Source organism: Aptenodytes forsteri, unplaced genomic scaffold (assembly GCF_000699145.1).
Source record: "Aptenodytes forsteri isolate BGI_AS27 unplaced genomic scaffold, ASM69914v1 Scaffold122, whole genome shotgun sequence".
Classification (NCBI taxonomy): domain Eukaryota; kingdom Metazoa; phylum Chordata; class Aves; order Sphenisciformes; family Spheniscidae; genus Aptenodytes; species Aptenodytes forsteri.
In genome coordinates, this window is record NW_008794009.1 from 1,451,249 (window position 1) to 1,472,556 (window position 21,308).

Below are 21,308 nucleotides of genomic sequence, written 5' to 3' on the forward strand. Positions count from 1 at the left end.
TAATAATATTTTATTTTATTTCAATTATTAAACTGTTTTTATCTCAACCCACGAGTTTTTCTCACTTGTGGTCTTCCAATTCTCTCCCCCATCCCACCGGGGGCAGGGAGCGAGCGAGCGGCTGTGTGGTGCTCAGTTACCAACTGAGGTTAAACCACGACAGTCATCATTCTCAGTCAGATCATAAATTCTTAGAAGCAAGAAATGAACCTTCCAGGTGGGTTAAGAACATAGAAATGTTTGTCTTAATATCGAACCTTTTCTCTTTTCATGTCTTCCTTATTAAAAGAGAACAATCAAACCTCAGAAGAAATTACCCAAAGAGGTTGTGGAACCTCCATTCTTGAAGATTATCAAGACCTGATTGGACTCAAGACCTGAGCAACCTAGTCTGAATTGACTGACTGTTTTGACCAGGAGTTTGGACGAGAGATGACCTTCTGAGGTCCCTGCCAATCTGTATTGTTCTACGATTGTATGAAATAGGTAGTTTGCAGAAAAGCTGTCTTGAATGTCTTTATTTTCTCTTTTCAAGATTTGTAACTTAATCTTAAAAAAAAAAAAAAACAACAAGAAAAAAAACATCAACCCACCCAGTATCACTAGTTATCGTTTGCATTATTATATTGCCAAGGAGATAAGTCACAGGTATGTCTTATTCTTTATGTTTATAGACAATTTCAAATATATTAATAATTTTAAATTAATGTAAATTATTAATGTAAATAATTTCTGAGAAAAAAGCAAGCTCTGCCATTTAATTATTTTGAGACCACAAGTGAAAAATTTGTAAATCCTTTGGCTTTGATGCCATGCATATATGCCGAAAAACATTTCAAATCCAAAAGACTAGCAAAAGCCAATCCATAGTTAGCCTCTTAAGTTGAATAAAGCATTACAAGTCTAAAACAGCAAACTCAAAATCCAATTATTATGGGGTACATCAAAAGACTCCTCAGACTTTCAGACCTGAAATACTTTTAGCCCTTCTTTCAAAGGTTAAGTTAAAAGAAAAGAAAAAAGGAAAAATAAAAATATAATTTCTGACTTTGCCACTTACAGTATTTAAGGTTGAAAACCAAAGAGAATAAATTAAGTTAATCATAAAAAGAAAAAAAGCATGCCCGGAACAGAGTAACAAAGCAACAAAATTATCCTGTTTAACACCACGTTACCCTAGAGTAAAACATTCATTAAGGAAAACGAGAACAGACAAAGGTGCTAACACTATTTTAGCGGATGTACTCTATTGAAATGGAGGATGGAAATCTCTATTATAATGCAGTGTCCAATTCCACAGGTCAGGAATCTTATTAAACTCCCTTAGTGGTCATTTCTTCTCCCCTCTTACACCAAAACTCCAAACTATGGATACAAAACTCTTTCCAGAACTCCGCAAATTAGAGGACATTTCTCCAAATTGCTCTAAAAGGATTTTAAGTAGTTTTTATTAATACACAGAAAATTTATCAAAGAAAACGACTACTATAACTTAGAAGAGTACTGTGAGTTTCCATCAGGCAATGTCATTTTCTGCATTTTTATCATACAAATTATTTCAATTTGTAAATATAAAGAAAAAATGAGCAACAGGTAATTTTTTTGGAGAGGACTGCAACATGCTGGAATCCTTAAAAAAAACAGACCGAAGTGGCTTTAAAAGTCTTAGTATCACATTTAAGAGGACAACTACAATAATGTTCAAACATTTGTTTGCCAAAAAATGTGATGGTAGAATGACTTTGTCAGCCCTATGACATAATTTGGCTAGTATCTTCTTAGAGCACATTTTAGCCATGCTTAACCATCTGCCTTGAATTGCAAGGAATTAAACAATCTACAAAGATGAGCAGGGGAATGTTCTAAGTAAAACCATCCTAAGCCACTGCATCAACAAATACTGTTTCAGTGGAAAGATTTCCCAAAGCTCTTCCAAAACCTTTATCAATCCCCCAAAGTAGCCCATCAGTCTTCTACTGCCCATACTGAAACCAATGACCTGAATTTCTCAGCCACCTGTATCAGAGAGCAACAGTAAAACTAACCACTTCCATTAACAGTGTTGTCAAAGAGCTATAGACCAAGACAATTACTCAGAATAAACCTTTTATTGGAAGTCCTCTGTCCTGGTTTCAGCAGGGATAGAGTTAATTTCCTTCCTAGTAGCTGGTACAGTGTTTTGGATTTCGGATGAGAACAAAGTTGATAACGCACCGATGTTTTAGTTGTTGCTAGGTAATGCTTACACTAGTCAAGGGCTTTTCAGCTTCCCATGTTCTACCGACGGAGAAGGCTGGAGGTGCACAAGAAGCTGGGAGGGGGCACAGCCAAACTGGCCAAAGGGACATTCCATACCATGTGACGTCATGCTCAGTACATAGACTGGGGAAAGCTGGCCGGGGGGGCCACTGCTCGGGGACTGTCTGGGCATCGGTCGGCGGGGGGTGAGCAATTTCAATTCTCTCCCCCATCCCACTGGGTGGGGGGGAGTGAGCGAGCGGCTGCGTGGTGCTTAGTTGCTGACTGAGATTAAACCATGATATCCTCATATAAAAGCCTTTTCAACATTTTGCTTTAATTTTATTAGTAGTTATGATTCATTTTCAAGTTACTTTTTTGGCCCTATGCAATTAAGCTACTTCCAAGTAGAATAATATGAGCATATAAGAATTTACGTAAAAAAATCTGGAATGAAAATCATCTATCAATGCACACAGAATACACTCCAAAAAGATATACTGGTATTTACAATAACCACAAAACTAAATTAATAATTTACAAATGTAGTTCTAACTGTTCAGAACTCAAAATCTTTTTGCCCCTTTTTTAACTCTTAAATCTGTGCTACATTACTTTCTATACATAATATTGAGACTGTCAGAAATTATATCCCAGCATTAAATCCTGTGATATATATTCTTGTTCTTAAGTTAGTCAGAACAGATAGGCAACTGTGCTGTAAATTAAAGCCTTTTGTATCTGAAACAATCTGAATAACTCTCAATTCAATGCCTGTTAGATGAAGTATCCACACTATAAAAGCAACCATACACATGGGTCAAATGGTACACTCAGAGCTGTAGTTTTCTAAAGAGAGCTCTACAGATGCAACTCAGGTATAGAAAGGAGTTGAAATTGTTAGCACCAGCTGAGACAACAACTGCTGAAGCAGAGAAGTAAATCCCCACAGAAGTAGCAAGAGAGAAGCAGAGAATCATAAGACAAAAGACTACAGAATGGAGATCCAGGGAGATCAGCGATACAGGGTCATCAAATATGGCAGAAATTAATCAGGAGAGACAGAAAATGTGTCTAAGAGGAAGACTGAAAAGTCATCTGTCAATTGAAAATACTGTGATGGGGAAGGGGGAAAGAGATACTAGAAAACATTCAAGAAATGGGGAGGGGGGGAGGGGGAAAGAAAGTAAGCAAGTGTTAAAACAAACCAAAAGAAAGCAAAAGTAAGTGACAACAAAAGAACAAATAACTGCTTAAGAAAGGTCAGAGGGAATATGCTGACACAAAAAGTAAAGCAAGAAACATACTATCTACTGATGTCTAAGGTCATTAAAAGCTACAGTTAGATAGCTTTAAACATTTCTCTGCTTACTCTGAATACGGGTGGAAGGCTGTCCCAAAAGAAGTTCTTGTCTGCTGCAACAGCAATGTTTCTGTCCTACAGCACAATCAATGAAAATCAATTGGCTGATAATTGCTTTGCATCAAATTAAATTATGGAGGACTACATAGCTCAGAGGGTTGGAAATGAGATGTGGAGCCTTTCACCTCTAGGTCACTGCTACAAACACAATGCAAGTCAGTAATGACTAAGAGTTGTTACTGTTCTGTTAGGAAAAAAAACTGATTTTAAGCTCTACTAAAACACACCTTTACTGCTTTATAACCTCAGAACTTTGTTTTGCCAACCCCTGAACAGTTGGATGAAACTCCCAATACTTCTCATGTGACCTTTGTGCTGCCTGTGATTACAATCTACATAATTCCTTTTCAAGAATGCTGTTCTTATCCATTCAATAGATTACAACCCAAACAGTCAGGTTACTTTCGAAACCAGTTTCAAAAATTAAAGTCTGTAAATAAGATGTAAACTATATATAGCAAGATCCCAGAATTACGTATAGTATTTCCTCTTTTAGGCAGGATCATAAATACTCAAAAATACAGAAATTTTGAGCATTTTCTTTGATTCTCACAAGAAAAAAAACAGCCCAACCCAAAACACCACAAAGTTGTGCTTCCCTGTTGAGGCATAAAATCAAAAGGGAGATAATACAACTTTCTGAAAACACTAGCTGATGTTAAGTGCAGTTTTTTGTTGATCAGTGACTAGTGCTTGTTTTCATTTCAACTTAATTTAAATAGAATCATAGAACAGTTTATGCATGTGTTTCTGTTTGCTAGTTTGCTCATGGTTTCTGAATGAATTACAATACTAGTTGAAAAATGAAAATACATTTGGGTAGCTGTCATGTGGTAGACTAACCTTTGCTGTCCAATAATGTGCTACTTTGTAGGTCAAGAAAGTTTAAAACCACACGGTCCCATGCATTATATACTATTATCACTGCAAAGCCAATATTGACTGATGGGGGCTACAGACGAAACTCACTGTTGTAAGGTTAACCCAGGTAGGCAGCTAAGCCCCACACAGCCGCTCATTCCCCCATAGCAGGATGGGGAAGAGAATCAGAAGAGCAAAATTTAGAAAACTCATGGGTTGAGATAAAGACAGTTTAATAAGTAAAACAAACCAAACAAACCCCAAAACCCAAAGAAAAAACAAAACCAAGTGATGCAAAAAAACCCCAACTCCCAAATGCTCACCACCAGCCAGTGTCCAGCCAGTCCCTGGCCTAAAATAATCGTAATACTAGCATGAGTCAGTAACCTGTAATACAGAAGTAATCAGGAAAAATAGATGCTTATCTCCATAGAAGAAAATATATATTGATGGAGGCAACCACAATAAAGGCTATTATAAAGCTTCTCTTCAGCTTGTTATCCTCTAGGCCACAACAGAAAATTGTTTAAGTACAAAAACTTGTTAGTTGTGTTTTCTCCACTCTCACTGTTCAGATGAGTGAAACATTGCTCACAACCTCAAAGACTTCTAACCCTCTACAACAAATCCTCAGAGCCTGCAAGAAAGGGTAGCTTCTGTGGCCACACACAGTGCCTTAGACCTATGGCATAACATTTCCTGAGAAATGTGAAAAGCATTTCTTTAGGCAGTTTTACATCTTTGAAGATTACAGTTGCTGTAAGTAGACTGTGAACTCTGCTTCTGATAGATAAAAGGTAACTGGTTTTGATTGTGAAAGTAAAGTCTGGACAGTACCTCTGCTACTGCTGCCACCTAAACCTTCATGCACATACATACTTGAAGCCACTTATCTGGTAGTGGCACTCTATTTCTTTTATAAAATGCACCGTTTTCCAAGACCTAAGTTTTGTTTCCAATTATGTTGAGGAAACATTATTATTTTCATTTGTTTATGGAGTTTCAGACTCCAGATTCGACTTCATTTTTAATTTAAACTTCAGCAGCCAAATACTTTTAGTCTGTTACTATCAGCTTTATGATATTCATAAGTATCACTAGCATAACTAATAGACTGATGTGGACAGCCACATGCAGACGGATTTGCTGCAGGAACTAGAAGGCTGAGATATGGATTTGCATGTTCAGAAGATCCAAAGATAACATGAATTTTCTGGGAGATTAGTTTTTAAATAATGGAACTTAAATTCTCCAGCCCGAAACTCAAAACTCAGGAGGAGCTCTAATTCCTAGAACAGAGGGGGTTATTGGCCTCTTGCTTGAGAGGGGTGGTCTGAATAAGCAGATGTTCTTCTCCAACTCTGTTGAGTAATCTCCATCTTTGACAATTGTGACATTGTCACACTAGTCTCTTCATTCTTGAGGAACCCACATCTCTATACACACTCGATGACTGGCGTTACAAATAGTTCATAACAGGCTATGAAAATTAACATACTAAATGATTAATTAACTGATTAAGGAACCTAACAGGTTGCTTATAAGCTGTATCACAGTCTATTCAGATGATTACAGAGCATCTACAAGTCCTGTTACTGGTGCCTTTAACATGCCTAGAACATCTATTACTCATGAACTCTCCTTAAACTCCTGTATTTATGAACTCCCCCCTAATTTGGAGTTTGATTCATTTTCTCAGTAAGTTTAGAATAATTATAATGCTTCCACCACCCCCAAAAATCTTCTTTTTTACAATTTATTATTCTAAGAATTGCACAGCACTTACATACCTTTACAAGGGCATCCCCACCCAAAGAGGGCAGGGAAAGGTTGGGGGGGGGGGGGGGGAAAGGGCCCAACCTGCCACAAGTAGTAGCCTGTGCTGGGGGCACAAATTTGACAATTATTCTTTCTATTTCCCTTTTCCTCCCTATATCCTGGCAATGAAGAATGCACACCCCCTCCTCTGGACAGTCAGGCACCTCCTTAAATAGCAAACCAAAGAAATACACCAGTGTTTGTTCCATCCTTCAGTACACTTTGCTTTACTCAAGTATACCAAATATCTGTTCTCTAGAAAGCAAAACAGCATGCTTAGTATTTTCAGTGTTGCAGACAAGCCATAATAAAGGACCTCATTATAAAAAGCAGTCTGTCTGTAGCTTCATGCTACAAACACTCTGACTAATATACCACATTATGAAGTTGCCACTCTCCCCACTACCGCAGCAGGAGATTGTCTTTTTTGTTATGCCATGAGGAACTGATTGAGCTAATTAAAAAAATTAAAAAAACTTGTCAAAAAACTTCTTCTCAAAAACATCATCAGTTTCTCAGTGCAGTTTATATTGCACAGTCACAAAACCCGTAAAACGGAGAGAGCACAGACCATCATGGGGGTAGCAAGCAGCACAAGGAACAGTGGCAGTATCTTAAGCAGGTACCTTCCATCATGAATCACAGCCCAAGGAGCCTCACCCTCCGTTCATGAAGGAACAATCCTCACAGCTCAGTAAAATTTTGTAAGCAATACCGAGCACAAAAATACTCAATAGTTTAAAAATGACTGTGCAAAACTACGCTAGCAGCACACTGATTTTACTTCAGTTAGAGAAAGAGTCCTTCATTTATACAATAGCATTGTGATTATAGCACTCATCTGAAAGCAGGAGTGCTGACTTCCAGGCCACGGTCACCCTGAAGCCACAACTTCTTTCTAGGAAAAAAGCTCTAAGCTGTAGAGAGGACCAGGAGGGGGGGTTCTTCCACTCCCACCACAGCATCTGGGTCACTGCGCGCAAAGGGATCACAGCCTACAAATCACACCAGCCTCGGCACTTACAGAAGCCGTCTCTATTGCCTCGTGAATCTTTTATTGCTACAAAAGGTCCCAGCTTCAACTGTAAGGATGGCCAGTTCCCCTGCCCTAGTTTGGCTAGGAGCTTAGAATAAATTTATGGAAGCAGAGAATTGTACACGCAGACAGTTTCTCTATCTATGGCTTTCTGTCAGTGCTCTCTAACCACCCACTGCCTGTGTAAAAGGTTGGTATCACAAGGTGTGTTTTGAATTGAAATTGATGCTATCTAAGTGAATTAGCTGTGCTCAGACCCTGCCCAAGAAGCCTAATTATTCCGGGAACTTAGGTGGAGGTAAGGTACCTTCCAAAATGTATCCAATTTACGGTCCACCTCCTCCATGCAGAAAAATGAAGATTTCCCACCTATAGTAAAGTGCTGTACATCTTGGAAAATACGATTACTGGTGAGTAGTTTCTATTCTTAAGACTTTCTCATTGCCACAAATAACAATGCTATAGGTCTATCACACAGATTCATCACAGATAACCTTCAAATTAATGCAGGAAATAAATATTGCCTTATGAATCTTGATCTGGAAACTTGAATGAAAGATGCTGCAACTCACAGTACTGAAAAAATACTGGTCTCATTCCTCACTATACTTGAAAGCTAAATCTTTTACGCTTACTACACATTTTTTCGTCTAGCAGAGTAACTACTGAAATAATTTTTCAGCAAGCTTTGAAACAGTTTGTCATGATTTTTTAAACATACTTTTTATTGGCATAAAACAGTTTGATTTCAGCTTGATTTATAATGTAGGTTTCATTGTGTGTTATTTTTCTACAGCAGCTCTTAAAAAGCCGTTTCCGTTCACAGGTATGTTGCAAAGAACAAAAAACTTATACATAAAAAGTAATGTGCCACTATAATTTGAAAATATTAATCTCATTCACATTCCCCTGCCTCCACTAAAAGATTTATAACACGTCTAAAACAGGAATTGATGAATTCATCAGCGTCTGGGACATTTTGATCATAATCAATAACAATTTTACCCTTTAAATGGGATTTCAATTAAACTACTTTTTTTTCCAAGTAATTTTATTTTTATCATAAAAATAGTTTCTGTGCAGACCAACAGCATTAACTCATTTTATACCAGGTGCTATGTTGTAAGGGATAATAACCTACACAGCGAAACAATGATAATACTATACTTAATGAAAGATATACAAAATTCATTGTGCTGTTTCATAGGTTAAATATTAATAAGTAAAATATTCCTTAGATAAATAAGTACAAACATAAAGATCAAGCATCATTACACAAGTTTAGAAGTCCATTATCCAATAATGAAGAATCTAAGGACAGCAAGAGAATATCAACGTAAGGAAGACAGGCTGGCCCAGCTCCTTCACTTTTGGGCGTTCTCTTAGCTCTCAAGAACACACAGGGCAAGGCATTCCAGTAGCTTCCACAGAAAGTTAACTGTAAAAGATTTCTTGGATGGAAGAGTCTGCCAGGAGCAGCAGAAAGGGAGCAGGCAGATCATCACCAGTCTCTGATCAGATGATATTAAATGACACCGTCAGAACTTATTTTGAGTTTTATCTCTTTGGAAGCTGGTGCTTACTAGGCTAGGGAGTTGAAGTAGGGAATGTTTTAAAGGAAAAATGATTTTTAATACTATACAGCAAGAAATTTTAGATATAAGAAATAGAAAGAAAATGTAATAGTCTGGAATGAGATGAATGAACAAATATATATGAAGCCATGCTAAACCAGAGGGTTTCGTGGTCCATTGAACAAATACTCCTGCTGTAGGAAGTAAATTAAATCAAGTGGTGTGATCTGATTATCTTCAAGGATTATTTGTCATGGGCAAACTACTGGTTCAGGTAGGAACAGACTGTTACCCTTCAACTAAGTGGCAGGTTTTTATTTTTGCTGGCACAGCCTCATTGTTACATGGCTTCACTGTCACGGAGAGGCTGCTAGCTTAACGTCTGTCAGTCTGGGAAATAAAAGTAGCCCTTACTTAGGAAAGATAAAGGGAGGTAATTTCAGGGTCTTTCATCTTTCCCAGAGCTGTACTGCTCAGAAGCCAGAAAGTGTATTTTCTTTGTCTATGGCAATTAACTAAATCTTGAACATCACACAGCTTTTATGGATGGATAATATGTACACCTAGACACAGGCAGAAAAATTCTGGCGCTACTGGTATTGATGGAAACACAATTTCACCCAGAATCATCATCCTGCACCAGGACACAGCCTTCAGAGCAAGGAAAGGAGAGGGGGGTGGGGGGAAACTACGGCTAACTATTTGAAGCCCTTAGAGTTTTGGTGTGAGTTCAGAGAACTTTCTTAATTGAATGGAGAAACTATTGCAGAGAATTTGAAGACAAAAAATAGGTTTCTGTAGCTTTAAGAACAGACAAAAGCCTTGTGATCTTGTCCAGGGAACTGCTGTACATAAATCTTCAAAGTCTCTGAGAGGCAGTATCCAGGACAGAAATCACAATAATTATAGCTATTTCTCAAGCTCAAGTATCCAGCTTGTTTCGAGGCAAATCTCAAGACAAATACGTCAAAACTACAAATCAGAGAACTGTATTAGATGCAAGCAAAAATAGAACTACAGAAGCCCAGGAACAAGCGCATGATGCCACTGCTTCTCACTTTTGTCAAAAAATATTTGCAAGTTTCACAGTTCTCCACATAATTTGAAAACTGAAAGTTACAACTTGGTAGTAGTCTTGGAAATTTCACTCAATTTAGCTTGGGGGTGGGAGGAAGCTGTAACTTCCCTCACACTATTTCAGCTGAAGAATCAATCAGCTTCTGTTTGTTTACATTTGGAAGCTGGTCCTGAGAAGCTTCGTCATACAGAAAAATCCCCTTTCCACAGCAAACAGCCAAATAGGTATGAATCCACTCATGAATTATCATTGCAGGATGGTAAACACACAAATGTAGATCAATTAAAATAGAGGGAAATCTTGTTTTGATATACGCCCCCCTCAGTGGAGAAGATTAATTCCTGCAATGCACCGTTCTGAATAGCTTCCATCATTATTTTACACATCCACCTAGGCTCTTTGGTGCTGTGAATTTAAGTCCCAGCTGGGAGATCCAAATGTATAATGACATTCTAGTGAGTTTCTGAGGCTCAGTAAATCTGGCAGGGGAGTCAGGCTCCTCGGAAAGGAATGACAGCAGATGCCCTCCAGGGGAGCTACAAACCATGCCTCATCCCGGACTGCCACCCCGGGCACACGCTATTGACTCAAAGAAAAGAGCTGACAGGCAGCAGCCATAGTTTCAGATGTTGCATGTAGATCTCTCCCGGCAGGTGTCAGTACAGTGTAGTGTTGCTATAAAATCTTAAAGTAACAAATATAAAAGCAGTAGGTTTTTTTTTCCCCCCCCAAATGACAAAAAAACCCTGTAGACTAATTATGTCAAACTGAATAATCTGCAGAAACCAGCTTTGTGAGGAGAGGGTGGGGAAAACTGTTAGCTGTGTATCATTTCCACTCTCATACAGCTAATTTTCTTCTTACAAATTGTTATACCTCTGGAAGAGATGTCTTTAATGAAGTAGTTAATTTAACGCAAAGACTCAGCACTCCCTTCTTAACAGTAATGTACACAGATGGCTGTATACTGAACTCTATCCATCTATTTCAAATTGTTATAAAATGGCTGTTGAATTATATGCTTTGGAGAGATAAAATACATTTATAATAAACATGGCACCCAGAACAAAGTTTTCTAGCAACTGGTTCTGAAAACAAAAAACCCCAACAGAACAAGAAAATGAATTTTCATTTCAAAAGCAGTCTCCATGCAGACTCTGACTATCCTACCACCCAGCTATTCTGCAGGCATTCAGACACTTCACTGTGATGAATTATATGCTTTGGAGAGATAAAATACATTTATAATAAACATGGCACCCAGAACAAAGTTTTCTAGCAACTGGTTCTGAAAACAAAAAACCCCAACAGAACAAGAAAATGAATTTTCATTTCAAAAGCAGTCTCCATGCAGACTCTGACTATCCTACCACCCAGCTATTCTGCAGGCATTCAGACACTTCACTGTAATGTCTCAAAAATCAATAGCAATTTATTCTCTCTTTGGACCCCAAGCAACAAAAGTAAATAATACTGTCACCTCCAGTCTGCCTTCTGAACATGGTCACAAAACAGTCTTATTACTACACTACAACCCTACAGAGCTCTTTATCTATGCTGGCTTTGCAGATTGTATTGGCTTTCATAAGGGAAAAACACGCAAGACAGCAGCACAAAGGGGTCAAGTTCCTGCACTCCAACCAGCCAGACTGCCGAGTTGGAATTAAGAGAAAGGCTTGGCATCTGTCTTACTTCAGTTTCACCTATGTTGATTTTATTGGGGGGGGGGGAAGCAATATTAGAATTTTGTCTTCCCATGCAATAAAAGGGAAATCCAAGAGGAAAAAAGTTGAAAGACAGGTTGGAACTTCAAACCTTTGCAACATTTAAAGGTATTTCTTAAATTCATTTCTTAAAAATAGGAGGCTTTAAAATTCACATTCCTTACAATGCTACTGAACATATATCAGAATATCCAAAATAATCCAGAATATTCAGACAGATTTTCTTAAAATTGTCATAATTTGTAACCAATATTATGAAATCAATTTCCGTCTCATATGCCAGCCAGCCTCTTTCAACTGCTCGTAGCATGAGGCATATCATCATCACAGGGACTTTTATGAAGTTTCAAATACATTCAAATTGTTAGACATGAAGATACGCTCGGTTAACAACTGGTGACCCTGTGTATGTGTGTAAAATGGACTCTTCTCTTTTCAGGAAATAGTATTTAAATATGTTTGTGTCTTTGCATATTTAATTGTCTTCACTAGCGGATGCTGTGTAAGCCTGTACAGCAGAGAAATTCTCACCACCACCCCCAACACCAATTCTGTTTCTTTTTAGAAATACTGTTATATATGAGTCCATGGAAATCAAGTCCAGGATGAATCACTAGCTCACACAGGCATCAAGTCTTGATTTAAAGGAGTCCACCATTTCTTCCGTGGCAGTTTGTATCAATGAGCATCAAAGTCTTTTTCAGGACCAAGTTTACAAAACATCTGAAATCCAGATCTACCCCTGTATTAATCACAGACATGTCCAGGAGTGGTAACTCCATACCATGACTAAGTGACTCATTCAGATCCTTGAAAAGTCAGCTGGAGTTTTGCCATTGGCTCCAATGAGCATCATCAGATCACAAAGCAGACAAGATGGGTTAATTCATACACAAACAGGAATACCATAATATTGCTTAACGCAGCAGTGATAGCATATAAGGCTTTTAAAAGTTGCTAAGCTAGCTTCAAAGTACTTATACAAGTGAAAGAGATTTAAGTGTCTAAAACAGACTCTGAGAAAGTCACTCCAACCACACCCTGTGGTGACCAGCTTGGTATTCATCTAAAACTCTTGTACAGACACTAAGTATCTGTAGAAAGTAAAATTCAGCTATAACCCTGAATAATGTGTCCTATTGGTAGCCCTTACCGGCACACACAAGCCAGAGTTTCAGAGTTGCTCTTAGGAGTATCTTTCCTCTGCAGTTGCTTGCACCTACCTCCTGATATTCACCTGGTCTCACTGGAAGCCAGTTCAAGGAGCTAAACCAGCCAAAGCTAGCACAAAGGAGAAAACACGAACACTTTTTGTCAGTTTAGCTCTCTGAATCAGCTCAACACTGAAGGAGGGAAGCAAGAGTACTGGCACATGAAAGGAGTCAGAAGAGACGATTTTGCTTTTTCTGGTGCTGTCTACCCATTTTAACAAATTAGCTATAATGTGAAACTGCAACCTGACTGTATAGAGGACCAAAACAACTAATATGAATGCTCAGTCATCCTAATACATCAGCTACTGACACTGCTAAATGAAATGAGATGTTTCTTTGTCTTTATTAAGAACAGGTTAAGTTAACATGTGTAAACTAACTTAGAATTAAAAACCAGAGAGATATTTAAAAATTTTGCTAACCAATATCATGGTGAAAGCAACACATTAGCCATCATGTATTATAAGCTGTTACCTAATGTCTATTTTTCACACCCAAAATCAGAGTAAATATATTTATGCTCATTTAAAGAGACCTTTGTATTGATAAATGGTTTTGAAGTAGCTTTGTGTAAATAGGAATTAGGAACAAATATTATTTTGGTGCTTGTATTGTTCTTTATATATTACAAAACCTAGTACAAGCCCAAATCCAAGTGTTATTCCTTACACTTACAGAAGTATATAAGCACACAATGTATGAATGTTACTACCTCACAAAAGTTTCTCTTTATAAAAAGTCTTAAATTAAATTCACTGCCGAGTACATTTCATTTCACCTACCTGTCCAGTAAGAGATTTGTTATATTAAATAATTTATTCAGCCATTTCCTGATCTAATCATAAATTTGAAATGTGGGAAGAAATTAGCACCTGATGTTTGGAATAAATGTGACTGAGGCAATATTGGTTTAATATTTTGCCATATTTATTTTATCTGCTGGCCACTTCCTCTCCTTGCTGTAGATTCACAGTAAGTGGAAGAACGAGTAAGGAAGAGAGATCAAGAAAAAACAAGGAGGAAGAAAGAAAAGGTTGCCTGTATTTTTAGTTTTGGCATGTCAATTCCACCACTTAAAAATCATTATCTTTTCTTCAGGAAGAAAACAAAACACTGCCATTTTCAAGAGATTAGATCCTGTCACTAAAACTTCCAAAATCAAGTCCCCTAATTAGTTAACGTTCTAAAAATATTACATGGCATTTTTGTCTGTCTTCTAATCTTTTTATAGAGGCTTGTCTACTCCAGCATATCTATGTGTGTGTGTGTGTGTGTGTGTGTATTTCTAAGAATTAACTATTACCCTCTCTCTAAAATTCTTTGAAAAAGGATAATTTGGGGCCTTTGCTGACATAAGTGTTCTCATTCCATATATGTTCAGACAGGAATTTCTGTTGTCATAAGGCTAGGTGAGTCCTAGCCTAGAGCCTACTGTTTATAAGGAACTAATGAGAGTTAACATTTACTAAGTTTGTAATGAATCAAATCCTTCCCTTCTAACCAAATCTCCACTAATTGCCTCCAACTACTAATAGCACCCCGAACAAACTAAGAATTAAGAAGGTGATTCATTCAATCACCACTTTGCCAATACTGCCAATAAGGTTACTGCTAGGACGCTAATGTGGCCATTTTTCTTTAGGATGTAAACAGAAATTGTTAACTTACTTTACAACTCTTGGATAACTAGTTTTGATTGCCAATCAGTTTAGGCCAGATTAATATCTGCAATCTAAAACCAACAAATTTTAGAAGACACTACTTTGCACTATAATTAAAAATGAAATTGACTGGATAGGACAGCATGCTTGCTTCCAGTCTTTCCCGACTCTTTTCTTGAAATCTTTGTATATGAACATCCTTCCAAACGTGATCTTATCAGAGCACAGGTGTATGACAGAATATTACATAATGGGGAACTCTGAAAATATAGGATAAAATTATCAAGGGAAGACAGCATTTTATCACAAATTTGAGCATGCAATGAGATTTTTAAAAATGCAATACAGTTTAAAAGCTCTAAATTTTTATAATCCTGGAGTATGTTAACTAGAATAACTTGTCACAGGTTTGGGAGTACATTAGTTTGAAGGCAAATATTCCAAAAACAACAGGACCAACTGAGGTCCCCTCAGCTAGCTGTAGATACATACAGAGAAAGCAAAGCCTCTGCTTGTACTTTTGACACTGTTAGTTTACATCCTTCTGAACAGAACTTCAGACTTCACAATACACTCCTAATAGTTTAAAACTATTTTTCTCCTGAAGTTTGACACAGAAGTCCATAGAAGTTCCACTAACAGAACAAAACAACAGTTCACAGCCAGAATTCTTAGAGTAAAAAAAGAAAAAAAAAATTCTTTTTCTTTCTCAAGTGTTGTTAAGTTAAAAAAAGAAAATGTACTGTCAAACCTAACCTCGCACATCTCTTTGCATAAAACTAAAAGGATGCTTTCAGGACAGATGTATTTTTGTGGCTTATGGCTGAGCATAAGCAGAGACTGTATATTATAAGCAAGATGTATAACAGTTCATTATTTTGATTGCCTGTTGTTTCCTACTGAAAGACCTTGATTCAATTCCTTGTTTCTTTACGGAGTTTTAAATATCCAGAAAGAAATTTTCCATTAAAGAAATATTAAAAAAAAAAAAAAAAAAGCTGTTTCAAGGAGCAATGGAATGCATTAGGGAGACATTCCAACACCATGATTCTTATCATCAAAGGCAAGATCATATATCCAGATTTCAAATCAGATTTTAATAGGACACAACAAATGAGGCACAGCCTGAGGTATTGAATAAGGAGAAATTACAGTGGCTCATTGACTGTGTACTGAATGAGACAGAAGCTCTTGCAGAAACACACAGACATACACTCAACACAGTGCTAGTGCATTCACACACAGCCACATCAGCTGCACCTGAGCTAACGTGGTACTCGAAGCACCATTACTGAACTTATGTACTCTACTAGCTCTAGGAACATTTCATGCTCACTAATGAGGGCTATTTATTCTGCATAAAACATGCTAGTGCAGCTATCACGCTTTTGGTGCATAAGCTAGCTTATATCTATTACATAATTATAAAACTATATATAACATCAAAATGTACACAGACAGCCCATAGTAGACCTTAATTCCAGTATTTCCTTACTTTTGAAATGCATGATCGTGATGCTGTAATAATATTCACTCAGTCTACATTCGTAAGCACGTAATGTTGAAAGTATCTTTACGCAATATTAGCATAATTAGAAAAATGCGTACCCTAATATCAGAGGAAAATATCAATAAAAAGGTTTCTGAAAGAACAGTATATTTTGGAAACAGCATAAATGTTGAAGGAATAATCTCATTCACATAAAAGGTTTAGAAAAGTTAGCAAAGTAGACTAAAAGTAGATTAAGGGCATAATCTTATGGGTAAGTACTACTGAGAAGTTCCATTTACTACAATATATCTAAACCTCAAAGTAACAGAATTTATTCAACAATATTAAAGACATAAAACACCTAACATCTACTTGTTATTGTAATGAGTAAAAACAAGACAAAAATTTTAAAATAGATTCTGAAGTCTATCTTAGCATTACAGTAAACAAATATTAATACATCCAAATTAAAAAAAAGCGCTTTTTCTTCACTTACTTTGCCATCATGATTAAACACCCATGCAAAAGCAGGTAACTGTTTAAATGATCCAGACCTCAATCAAAAAGGTCAGTACCTAATTAATTTACAGTTAGAGGCATTCTTACTATACAACTTAATATAAATAAGGAAATCTAATTAAAGAGTTATGTACATGCACCATGTTATCTTAAGAAAGTGTCATCTGTTGTAACATGTTCTGCAGCTTATACTCGCTTATATATTTCACACTGCAGATTCCATTTAATTTTCTTGATTTACCCTCATCATTACATGAAGATACTCCAATCAATTCTAAATTAATAGACTTTATTTTAAATAAGCAGGGTATATTTTAATGACATATTATGAGTGCTATAAAAGACCGATTTTGTTAGCTGAAGTACGCCAACTTCTTTGACCTCAGTGTCTTGCTTTCTAGTCTCTAGGACCATACTCTGAGACTAACAGGTTTATTTCAGCAAGGAGATAAAGGTATGATCTAATTCACTTTCCAGATAGTGAACATGACTGTTCAAAGCACGCATGTAATTCCATTCCTTCCTCACAACAACACAAAATTTAGAAACACTTTTTTTTAGCAGACACCTACGATTTGATACGAACAGTGATTTTTCTGAAAAAAGTGAATTTAAAATTTGCCTTTGAACACTGCTATGTCACAAACTTATTCAGTTAAAACGACAACAACCTATAACGATAGCTAATTTTAATGTACTATTTGGTTTTTTGGTATACTCTTATACCAAATGTTATTGCAACTAAATAAGAATTTTCAACATTTTCCATCTTTTTGAACCTGTGACAGCAGTTCATATTTGAATAGTTCCAGCATTTCCCTCACTGAAATCAATATGACTACTGAAGAATAGCAAGCAGGTATGTCAATCTGTTAGCTGGATTTGAAAGACTACAAGTTTATAATTATAAAGTTATTTTTCAGCCTGTTGGCATAAAGAAACATTCAACAAATGTATTTAATTTTAAAGTTCTCCTCAAATCTATTGACTATGAAACATATGACAGAAATGTGCCATTCTGCACACATAGGAAACCACATAATGAAAGTAAGTATGACCAAATAAAGATCTACTCTTAAACTAGTAGTAACATATGGAAGAAGGAAACAAAATGCACAATCCAATAGATTCTCTAGTCTCTAGCTGGACAATTCCCTCTCTCCTGCCATCATCTCAGAGAAATACTTTTAAGATTAGTCCCGTAACACTTAGGTGGGAGAGTTGAGATATTACTGCTCGTCTCTGCACACCTCACCTTCGGCCAGAAGCTACCTGCCTCCTTAAGAGGGCAGCAGAGATGAATGTGTGCCAGCTCTACAGCTATTGTAGTTCAGTCTAACATACTATCTCCAAACCAACTTTTACTGTTTTAACTGAAATCTCAGACTCTGAATTTCAAAGAATCTAAACAGCTGAAGCTTACGTAACATAGTTTTCTGCTACAACAGGGAAATAACTCTTACCGTGCATTAGGTGTCTTAAATTGTTCTCCTCTTATCTAACTAGTGCTATTGCTAAAACACAAAAATATGATAATATTCCCCATCACATAAAAGTGGAATAAGAAGTTTTACTCTAGGAAATCGGGCTTGTAAGTAGTGGCAAGTCAACCTGAAATATCCCTTCATATCACAAACAGATGTATGTAACAACTCTTGGTTTAGTTTAATAATTACAAATTATCTCATTGAGTACAACACCTCACCTCCAGAGGTATTTTTCACATGCAAAAGTGTTTTCATAATAGTCCATAGAATATAAAAACACATTTTGTTTAACACTTCTCAGGCACTTCAAAACTGTCCTTTATTCTCTATAGCAAATGGCAGAAAACAACCCTGCATGAAAGAAAGAAGCAAAATTTTCTAACCTTCAAGAGATGGAAATGCATTCCAATATATTCTGAAGTTCACCATGCTAGGTGATATTTCAGGTTTTCATCATAACTTATGTAGACCATTTTTTAAAAAAATTTCCAAATTAACAGGGTACCTATACTGCTCTCAATAAAGGCAGTGTATGGAGGAGAGGAAAAAGGAGAGGTGGAAGAGGGGAAAAAGGAGAGGAATAAACCAGTGAAGTGACCATTTCTAAGGTACTCCTTTTGGTGCAGAGAAATATAAAATTAGTTGCTTGGATAAGAGATATGATTTGCATTTACTGAGCACACAGCTACAGCTTAAGACACTACTTTCCTGCAGCTATTTAGTTTCTCTTTGCTGAACATCAACATTCCACAATGGTTGGCAGAGGGGATGCATTTTTGTGCCCTCCTTTCCCCTAGATTTCCTTCTGCAGTTGATACACCTGCAGAATCCCTTCTTTTTGCCCTTCATATCCCTGGCCAGATCCAGTTAGGCTTCTGTTTTCCTAACCCCATCCTTGCATGTTTGGACAGTATCTCTATTCCTCCTGGATCACCTGCCCCTGCTTCCAGCTCTTGCATACTTCCTTTGTATTTTAGTGTTTTATCAGGAGCTCCTCATTAACCCATGCCACATTTCTAGCACATCGGGATGGACCACTCTTGAACTCAAAGGAGATAATCCTCTGGGTGATGCCCAACCGTGGACTGGAGTGGCTGAGGAGAACCTCTCAACATGCTCCTTGTTCTGCTGACTATGCTTGAGGGCAGTAGCCTCTGACAGAAGTACATTGTTGACTGTTGCAGGCAGTAACCTCTGAAGTGCCACAGTAAGGTTGGCCAGATCTCATCTGTCAGAGCCTGAAGAGGAGTCTAAAACCCCAGCTGGAGATAACAGCAAATTTATGTTATTTTGCACAGAAATGGACTAGCATGAGTTAGCTGCAATTAGACAAAACAACAGTAATGAAAGCAGTTGGGGAGTCTTAAGCCCTACAGCTATTTTGCAAGTTATTAGAACACCTTGTAATAACAAATTAATTACAGTAGAACTTACTCAACCTAAAAACAAATTCAAACTAAGCCAGACAGCAACTTGTAAAAAGAACAAATGTACATGTTGAAAATACAAAAGTGGAATTGTATAGAAATATTTCATATATCACTTTACTGAAAGAAAATTTTAGTACAGTGAAAAGCCTAAAAAGTGCCCAAGATGGAAACACTAAGGTGCCCCACTAATACCTGAAGGGCAACTTTTTTTTTTCTTTTTTAATGAGTGCTTTTCCTCTGTTTGAACTACTGGTGATTTATGTCTTAGCAGAGAAGTTTCAGCATGTTTGTAAATAGAGGAGTAAATTGGACTCAACAGAAAGTTAATATAGTTTTTGAGAACCAGAAGCTGTATTATACTGTAAAACCAGACAGAACAGAAATCCCAGCAGGGCTGATGAAATAACTGCTCACTCTGAAAAGATGTATAAACTACTCCAACTTACTTAAATTATCAAAATTTAAGTAGCTTAACAAAAGAGCTGCTGCAGTAAAATCACAATTTCATTCCCAGCATAACGGTAAGAAAGATAATTTACAGTCAATAGCCATTACAAGTAACATTAACTAATGCACATAAAGTGAAACATTCTGCTTCTTATGAGGAAACTAAACAGGATTTGTACAAATTTGCACTGCTAGGATGGTTACTGCCCGGTACCATCCCCACTACAGGTGAGGCTGCATGTGCTAAAAGAAAGATAGTACTGAATACACAAACTCTTCAGTTATACTTTTTGGCAACCAGTGGTAAACTAGCCAAATTCAGGTTGGATATTAAAGATCAGTATGCTTTTAAATTAAGTAGATAAGTGACAAATGAATAAACATAATTGAGAAAGATGGACATATTGCCAAATAAAGATACCATGAATCTCATTTTGAACAGTCATTTCAAAGGTAATATCCTAGAGACAAGCATTCATTACTAGATCTTTAAAACATCAGCAACAAATTTTGTATATTTCACCAATTCTGGAATTCTTAATGCACTTACAAAACAATTTTAGCTTGGTTGATCTATTGTTAAGACAATACTGGTTTTAAAATAATTGGGGGTTTTTTGATACCTACTATATTGCTACAGAGAACATTTTTAACTTGTAGCATATTATCAGCAAAAACAATAGATGCAACATCACAAAATTGCCATTTTCTTTTTCAGTGAAACAGAAATGAAGCCATAAAGGTTAACTTTTCACAGAAAAATATTAGCCGACTGCATTAAAGCACAAAGATAGGAGACAGTTATTTATGGAACACTGTTCACCATTATCCTTTTCAAATTCTACAAGAAGGCTAAATATTGATGCATTCCCAAGTCACCTTTTCCCCCCTTTAGTGTTAACAAGTAGGAGTACGTTTTTGATGCTTCCAATTTGTCAAGATCAGGTGAACTGAATGGTTTTACAGAGTACATTATTCCAACTCCTTCAGGGGCTATAAAACCACATTAAACTCGGCTTGTTATTAATAATTCATGGCAACTTCCTTAGTTCACTACAGGGGCATCACTCTTAGGGCATCATTCTTATTGAAACAACTTAACAGGGAAAGTCAGATAAACAGTGTTTACCATCAATATGAGAAGAAGCCTACCATGAACATGGGGACACTGAAAGCCATAAAGAATGTCAATTCTTACAATTTTCAGGCTAAATCCAGCATTCTACACCCCTTTCTAAAAGCTGATATTAATTTAATAGATCAGTAAAAACAACAAAATTCCTTCTATATGCTGAAATTTGGCTTA